Genomic DNA, 9,452 nt, shown 5'->3' on the forward strand with positions numbered 1-9,452 from the left:
TTCCTATACCTCCAGGAGAGTTCGGCAGCAAGGACCTCTACAGACGTCAGTGGAAGCAGGTACAGAGTCTGGCCAACACCTTCTGGAGCCGTTGGCAACGCGAGTACCTGTCGACTCTCCAAGCACGTAGCAAATGGCAGTCATCAAAGACCAATGTCCAGACAGTGAACATAGTTTTAATGAAGGATAGTCAGAACAAAAGAAGTGAATGGCCGATGGGGATCATCTCAAAGGTTTTCCCCTGCAAAGATGGTAGAGTTCGGAAGGTAGAGGTCAAGATCCCAATCGGTGATGGGACAAAGCTCTTCTACAGGCCAATCACAGAGATTGTGCTTCTGCACTCCAAGGAAGACCAGACGGTTGCTCCCTGATAAGTTGTATTTCTTTATTATGTGGCATCTTAGAGATACCAGACGGGGAGTGTTATGTCCCCTATGAGACTTTTAGTATTGTGTTCTGTCTCCCCCTAGTGGTTTTACTACTTACCTCCTTATTGTTGATTTATGTCATGTGACATGATGAGAAAGTGAAAGTAAAACATAACCACGAGGGAGCCCAGAATTCATGGCTGGTGCTGTATACAGTGTCTAACGCCATCCTTCTCAGTTTCCCCCTTTGACTGGCATTGTCTGTAAGTAGCCTTTTATCAGATGTCTTTATGTTTGATCTATGTCACCATTTCTTGATATTTATGGCCAGATGAGTTAAAATATTGCACTTTGTGGAGTTTCCATGTGGCTGGCTATTAGTCTTTCCCCTGGCATTCATGTGTTAGACCTTTGATTGTTGTATCAGATTTACCTCAAATTGTAATAGAACCATTGAGTTATAGTGGTAACGTTTCATTCTACTATCCTAGGTTTATTTTGTGCATTCAGATCGTGATTGTAATACCAATCGGCCTTATTTGATGTTGTAATTTCTTGCTCACTTTGTAGTTTCACCGTGTGTCATTAAATTGGATAAAAAAGTAACAACACCTCCTGTTTGGTGATGAGGGTTTAGCTGTCTGTCGAATCATAGTCGTGAGGAGTACAGAACAGGCAGCCTAAAATCGGCTTAAACAAGGTGATAATTGGTCATTAGTGTGCCGACGACCAGTCCCGTCAGCGGCGGCCGGGACTGAAGCGGGTCGGAGAGATACGGCGGTCCGAAAGTCGGGCGGGGCAGGGATTCAGGCGGGGGGGGGTCGCAACACACTTTTCCGGCGATTTTCGGCCCCCGGCCGCATGAAAAGCCGCCCGACGGCTGCCAGAAAATTGACCCCAGAGAGTTAACATGCAGGTACAGCAAGCAATTAGGAAGGCAAATGGCATGTTAACCTTTATTGCTGGAGGGTTGGAGTACAAGAGTAAGGAATCCTTGCTACAGTTGTACAGGGCTCTGGTGAGACCACACCTGGAGTACTGTGCACAGTTTGGTCTCCTTATTTAAGGAAGGATATACTTGCCTTCACTAGATTGATTCCTGGGATGAGAGGGCTGTCCTGTGATGAGAGATTGTGTAGAATGGGCCTATACTCTCTGGAGCTTTGAAGAATGAGAGGTGATCTCATTGAAACAGGCACTCATCCAATTCCCTTTTGAAAGCCACGATTGAATCTGCCTCCACCACCCTTTCAGACAGCGCATTCCAGATCCTAACCACTCGCTGCATAAAAAAGTTTTCCATCATGTCGCCTTTGGTTCTTCTGCCTGAAGAAAAAATTTTGCAGGGCTACGGGGAAAGGGCGGGGGAGTGGGACGAGCTGAAGTGCTCTTGCAGAGAGCTGGCACAGACTCGATGGGCCAAATGGCCTCCTTCTGTGCTGTAATCATTCCATGATTCTATGATTCTATGACTGGCAAAACACGCATATGAGCCCCGATTTTCTGGCCGCCGTTGGGCGGCTTTTCATGCGGCCAGGGGCCGAAAATCAGCGAAAATGCGGGTCGGGACCCCCCCTGCCTGATTCCCCGCCCCGTCCGACTTTCGGACTGCCGTTTCCCCGCGCCCCGCTTCAGTCCCGGCCACCGCTGGCGGGACTGGTCGTCGGAGCACTAACAAGCAATTATCTGCTTGTTGAAGTTGATTTTCCCGTGCGGTTGCGACTTTGGGGATTTCCCCACCTGAAACCCGCCTGCGGGGAACCCCGCTGCTGAGAGCTGGCGTGAAGCTTGCTAGCTGTCAGCTGCAGGTAAGGAGAAGCCGCGATTTAAAGGGCCAGCACTTGTATGTTGAAGGACCTTGTTGTTGCAGGTTTGGGGCTACTTGTTCAAGGCTTAGGCACAGCTGTGGAAGGTTGGAGCCTCACACACTTCTCCAATGTGATCTCCTGGGAAGCCCCTTTCGCCACCCTCACTCAGCGCTTCCTCAGCAGAGGCATCTATGAGAAGCATGGGACGCCTTTTTTTCCTTCCCTTCTTGTCATTAGAGGATCTCCAGCAGCAGAGGCGGCAGCAACAGAACCAGGAACAGCATGATGAGCACCAGGAGCACCAGGCTGCTGCTCACTCACCTGAAGCTGCACAGGCCAGAAGGGGCCAGTGCTTGGAAGTGGCTTGAGAGCACCTTGCTGCACTTTAGGGGGCCATGGGGACCCGTATCTGCACTGGCAGTCCTACTCAGAAGGACTTCCATGAGGATCTGGTTTCTCTGTTCAACAGATGGCCAACGCTCATCAAGAGATGTCATTCTCTTATGCGCACTCACCATGTTTTCCGTATCCTGGCGAGTTATCTCCTGCATGGAGGTTGCCAACCTTTCCATGGTGATGCGTTCATGCGCCAATGACTCCACAAAGGCTCTGCTCATGGTCGCTATGGACTCCTCCATTCGCTCCACACTCGCAGCGACCCTGGAGACAAAACCTGCCAGAGACTCCTGCATCTGTGCATGGAGATCCATCACCTCTTTTCTTGCGGATGGACCCAGAGGCAGAGGGTCGACATGCAGCGCAGCTGAGCTTAGCTGGCAGAGTCCTGCGCCCTCCGACGAGGACTCTCCACTGCTGTCCCTGTCTCCAGAATCTACTGAGGCTCACTTGTGAGTTGTGAAACACCAGGTGACAACACTACTCTATGTCCCGAAGGTCCCCCCGAGGTGTGAGTATCTGCGCTGGTGCTGGGTGCACTTACTTCTGCTGACGCTGCACCCTCAGAGGTTGGAGCTTCCTCTGAGGAGTCTGGCTGCACAGCCTCTTCCTCCTCCACTGTGACGACGGGGGCTCTGGATGATATTGTGGGGGAGTATGTGCAGGTTAGGTTGATTGGCTATGATAAATTGACCCTTAGTGTTAGGGGGATTAAATACGTGGGGTTATGGGGATCAGGTGGGATATGTGTCGGTGCAGGCTCAATGGGCCGAAATGGCCTCTATCTGCACTGTGGGGTTTCTGTGATTCTGTGATAAAGGAAGGAGATCGAGATGTAATGCCAAGTTTCTTCTGGTGACTCCCAGCGAGTTGGCATCTGCTGACACCTGCATCCATGCAGCATTGGTCTCAGTGGGAGGCCTCTTCCTCCCTGAGCTAGGGAAAAGGACCTCCCTGTGGGCCCTAATCCCATCCAATAATGCCTGCAGTAAAGCCTCGTCGAATTTGGAGGCAGCTCGGTGTCTGGCACTGCCCACAGCTGCTGCAGGCTCCTCTGCCATCCTGTGTGGTTCATTTGGAAGCCTTCAGAGGATGCAGTGCTTGCTATGGACCTTGAAAGCACCACGAATGATGACATCATACTGTGGGGATTTCTGACTTGAATTGGACAATTAGCAAGGCTTCCCACATGCTGGGAATTAATTGGCCACTTGAGGGAAAATTGCGTGGAGCTGGCTGACACTTTTTTATGTGTGTCAGAAACCCCACATTCGGGGAAATCTGACCATTCCCCACACAAGCCGAAAATCGGGGCTCTGGTGTTTGCTTGGCAAAAAGCAATGGTACAGATCTTTAATGCTAAAATCGACAGTTGCACCAGTTGCAGGAATGAGAAGTGCTTGAAGGAATTTGAAGGAATGTAGCACGTGCTGTTGTGTATGTAATAGGTATGTTACTTTAAACCTATGGCCAGGGCAGCACTACTTTGTAGGGCGTAGTGATACCGTAGTACCACTCCTGGCCATAGGGGTATAAATAGTACTGTGGGTACTGATCTCCCCTCAGTTCCCACCTGTTGGTATTAAGTAAAGACCTACATTGAATCTTCCAAGCTGTCTCTTCATTATAGGATTAAGTATAGATACATACTTTATACTGGCGACGAGTAAGGTTCGAACTCACCAGTACACGGTGCAACAAAGGAACGGCAGCAGTACGGAGAGAGTAGGAGAGAGGCTTCTTACCAGCCAGCCTGCAGAGTCCAGCATCGACCGAAGGAGGCCGCCCAGCACTCCGGGTTCGGGAGGAGCGGCAGCAACGGAGCGAGAGAGAGAGGTTTCCAGCGGAGGCAGCAGCAGCTGAGAGAAGAGGCTGAACGGGCGCTCCAGCCATGGGGCAAAAGTCCACCCAGGGCCAGGTAAACTGAAATCCTTCCCGGGGAACGGGAGCTGCAAGGGCCAGAATGGGCAGGCAATCTGGGGAACAAACGGAGCCACGAGGACTAGCAAGCCACGAGAGGGGAAGGTCTTTGTTAATAGCGGCAGTGGCAATAACGGGAGCTGCAAGGGCCAAAAATAATGAAGCTGGAGAGAGTTCGTTAGCAGCAGCAGGAGTAAAGGCGGGAAAAACGCCATCTAGTGGACAAAGGGGAAAAGTTTTTTTTCTCTTCAGCAGTTTAAAATTAAAAAAAACAAAAACGCCATCTAGTGGAGAAAGGCGGGAAAAGCACTTCAGCAGTTTAAAATGTCTAAAGAAGGCTGGTTGTCAGAATTTGTTGAGGACACAGAAGAGTGGGATGCCTATGTCGAAAGGCATGAACTTTATTGCATAGTACACAAGGTGAAAGATGACGAAAAGGCAGCAACCTTATTAAATTTTATGGGGGCAAAAACATACAGTCTGCTGAGGAATCTTCTTACTCCAGAAAAGCCAGCAGACAAAACGTATGCCCAAATTGTTGATACGTTAAGGGAACATTTAAACCCTAAGCCACCATTTATAGCGGAAAGGTACCGCTTCTACAGACGCGACCAAAGGAATGATGAGTCGCAGGCAGCCTATTTGGCTGAGCTCAGAAGGCTGTCCAAACATTGCCAGTTTGGAGCCTTTTTGACGGACGCGATCAGAGACAGATTTGTCTGTGGCATGTTAAATGAGAGTACACGAAAACGGTTGCTAGCCAAGAAACAGCTCAGCCTAGATCAGGCGATTGAAATAGCATCGATCCATGAAGCAGCAGCACAGGGTGCTGCTCAAATGCGACAAAACACAACCTGCTATGACACCCATGAGGTGACATTTCACAAAGGTAAATGCTACCGTTGTGGCAAAACCACCCACGACCAAAGTAATTGTTGGTTTCGTGATAAAATATGCCGGCAGTGTGGGAAAAAGGGGCATATAGCGAAAGTTTTTCGGTCGGGTATGAAACCCAATAGTGGGGGCAGTCCAAGCAGTACCAAGGCAAGGACAAAAATACATAAGATGTCTGACAGTAGATCAGACAAGTCACAGGAAGGCACAAAAGCAGAGCCTAAAGGTCTGGGATGTCTCAAGTTATATGGTGTAGACAAAACGGAGGACCACAGCACAATGTGGGTTAAAATGAAGGTAGCAGGCGTCGAAGTTAATATGGAGCTGGACACGGGTTCAGCCCTATCAGTAATTAATGAACAAGATTATAACAGACTGTTCAAACGCATTCCCTTAAAGGATACGGAAATTAAATTAAAAACATATACGGGACAAAAAGTTTACCCGAAGGGAAAAATGCAAGTAACAGTTAAATACAACGGCAGAAAAGTGCCAGGACTTTATTTATACGTCCTACCAAACGGTGGACCACCACTTTTGGGTAGGGAATGGATAAGAAAAATCCATTTCGACTGGAAGTCGATACACGAGTTAAAAGTAGAGACCACCAAGGATGATACAACCATTACAAGCAGGCTGTCGAAAATATTGGCAAAAATGCCAGAGGTGTTCCAACAAGGGCTGGGGACCTTAAAGGACATTAGAGCAAAAATAACTATTGCTCAAGACGCAAACCCCAAGTTTTGTAAGGCCAGACCGGTGCCTTACGCCATTCGGCCAGCTGTGGAAGCAGAACTGGATGCCTTAGAGAGTGCAGGTGTCCTTACAAAGATTGAGTGGAGTGAGTGGGCCACGCCCATCGTCCCAGTTATAAAGAAATCTGCAAATAACACACCGGGGGAACCAAAGAAGGTTCGCATTTGCGGGGATTTTAAGATAACTATTAACCCAGTCCTGCACACGGTACAGTATCCGCTGCCGCGGATAGAGAACATATTCGCATCGTTAGCTGGGGGTAGACACTTTATGAAGATTGACCTTTGTCAAGCTTATTTACAGATGGAGGTGGAACAGGACTCGAAAAAGCTCCTAACGATTAACACACACAAGGGATTGTACCAGTACAATCGCCTGGTATTTGGTGTGGCGTCCGCCCCGGCAATATGGCAGAGGACCATGGAACAGGTCCTACAGGGCATTCCAGGAATGCAGTGCTACCTGGATGACATCCTGGTGACAGGACAAACGGATAATGACCACCTCGCTAACCTGGAGCAAGTACTTCTGTGGTTGCAACAATACGGACTCAGGGCGAACAAGCAGAAATGTGAGTTTTTCCAGGAACGTATCTCATACTGTGGTCACATTATAGATAAGGAAGGCCTGCATAAGTCCCCGGAAAAGATCGAGGCAGTAGTGAAGGCCCCGCCCCCTGAGAATGTATCTCAGTTACGATCATTCTTAGGCCTTATAAACTATTACCATAAGTTCCTCCCGAACTTATCGTCCATTTTACATCCACTAAATTCCTTGCTGCAAAAGGGAGTTTCCTGGAATTGGGACGAAGCGTGTGAGGCTGCTTTTAAAAAGGGTAAACAACTCATTACATCAAAGGAAGTGCTCGCACACTTTGACCCAAAAATGCCAATGAGGTTGGCATGTGATGCCTCCCCGTACGGTATAGGGGCAGTGTTGTCACACAAATTTCCCAACGGGACGGAGAGGCCAATAGCATTTGCCTCAAGGTCGTTAACTACAGCCGAAAGAAACTATGCGCAAATCGACAGGGAGGCCCTCAGTCTGGTGTGGGGTGTAAAAAAATCCACCACTACCTGCATGGGCAACGTTTCACACTACTGATGGATCATCAACCATTGGTGTCGATATTTAATCCAACAAAAGGTGTGCCCCTGATGACGGCCCAAAGGCTACAGAGATGGTCACTGTTCTTAGGAGCACACCAGTACCTTATCGAATATAAGGGTACCAAACAGCATGGCAATGCGGATGGCCTGTCGCGGCTACCCTTGCCTGCCGAGATCGAAGAGATAGTACAGGACCCCGTGGAAATATATCATACGGCTGTTATGGAACACTTGCCCATCACCAGCCAATGTATCGAGCGGGAAACACGGAATGACCCGACATTGGCAAGGGTTTACGAGTTAACCATGAAAGGCTGGCCGGCGCAGGGTGACGTATCATTGCCGGCGTTTTCGGCAAGGAAGGACCAGTTGTCCGTCTGCTGGGGCACATTGATGTGCGGAGCCAGGGTGGTGGTCCCTCAAAAATTACAACATAAAGTGTTGCAGGACTTACACGAAGGTCATCTGGGGGGTGTGAAAATGAAAAGCCTCGCCAGAGCCTACGTCTGGTGGCCCGGCATTGATAGGGACATTGAGGAAGTAGCAAAAGCGTGCCAAGGGTGCCAGATGGTACAGAACGTACCACCACAAGCCCCGCTACATCCGTGGGAGTGGCCCTCAACGCCGTGGCAAAGGATCCACGTGGACTTCGCTGGCCCCTTCCTGGATGCGATGTTCCTTATTGTAGTGGACGCCCATTCAAAATGGCCGGAGGTCATAAAGATGTCATCAACGACAGCCGAAAAGACGGTCACAGTCTTAAGGACCATTTTTGCCCGAAACGGGGTGCCCGAGCAAGTCTGTTCGGACAATGGGCCACAATTTGTGGCAGAAGAATTTCAAGCATTCCTAAAAAGGAATGGAGTGCGACATTATACGTCCGCACCATATCATCCGGCTACAAATGGGCTGGCAGAGCGCTTTGTACAGACTTTTAAAAAGGCCATCAAGGCGATGGGGGAGGAAAGGTTGCCACTACAACACAAGGTGGACAACTTCCTATTCGCATACCGTAATGCTCACATACGGTGACCAACCAGGCCCCCGCCGTCATGTTCTTTAATAGAAGGTTAAGGTCTCGCCTTGAATTGCTCAGACCAAACATTCGGAGAGATGTGGAAAACCGAGTATTTCGTAGGGCTCCTGACAGACAGACACGGAGCTTCGAGGTGGGGCAGCAAGTGTTGACCCGTGATTATCGGAATGAAAAGTGGCGGTCTGGTACGATAAAGGCCCGCCAGGGACCCTTGATGTTCACAGTTGAGACAGGGGAAGGCATAATCAGACGACATGCTGATCAACTTGTGGAGTCCAGAAACCCAACTGATTCACTATCTCAAACATCTCAGCACATTGTTACAGCGGAATCACGGCCCAGCTCGTCGTTACAGAGGTCTCAGGGTTGCGAGGAGTTCAGCACTCCAGTGATCTCCACGGCGCAGGATGTGCCATCAGACACCAACGAGTCCAGCGATGAAGGGGTGACGGAAGTACCGCCGCCTACACCGAGACCGACTAGAGAAAGACGTTATCCTAGTCGAGATAGGAGGCCTCCTCAGAGACTGAATCTATAACATGTTTCTGTTTATATATATATAAGTAGACAACTCTTGATGTAAATATGTTATGTATATTGTGTTACCAAATGTTATTAGCCCTAGTTATGGGGCAGCTATTGACTTAATTGCACGGGTATGTTTTAATTAAAAGGGGAGGAATGTTGTGTATGTAATAGGTATGTTACTTTAAACCTATGGCCAGGGCAGCACTACTTTGCAGGGCGTAGTGATACCGTAGTACCACTCCTGGCCATAGGGGTATAAATAGTACTGTGGGTACTGATCTCCCCTCAGTTCCCACCTGTTGGTATTAAGTAAAGACCTACGTTGAATCTTCCAAGCTGTCTCTTCATTATTGGATTAAGTATAGACACATACTTTATACGTGCTTCTAAAGAGAAAAGACAAGGAAGCATAAAGAGAAAAGACAAGGAAGCAGTGCTGGAAAGTGATTGGGGTAAGGATAACCAATTTGTGTCAGGAAGGGACAGAGTGTACAAACAAAGGAGTGCACTAAACTAATAGGGTCCGGATAAGAAAAAATGGTAAGACAAATAGGGCCATAGTACAAAAAAATCTTACGATGTCTAAAAATGTTAAAAAGACAAATCTAAAGGCACTGTGTCTGAATGTATGAAGCAT

Source organism: Somniosus microcephalus, chromosome 11, assembly GCF_052327205.1.
Source record: "Somniosus microcephalus isolate GS21.2 chromosome 11, FLI_Smic_1.0, whole genome shotgun sequence".
NCBI lineage: Eukaryota > Metazoa > Chordata > Chondrichthyes > Squaliformes > Somniosidae > Somniosus > Somniosus microcephalus.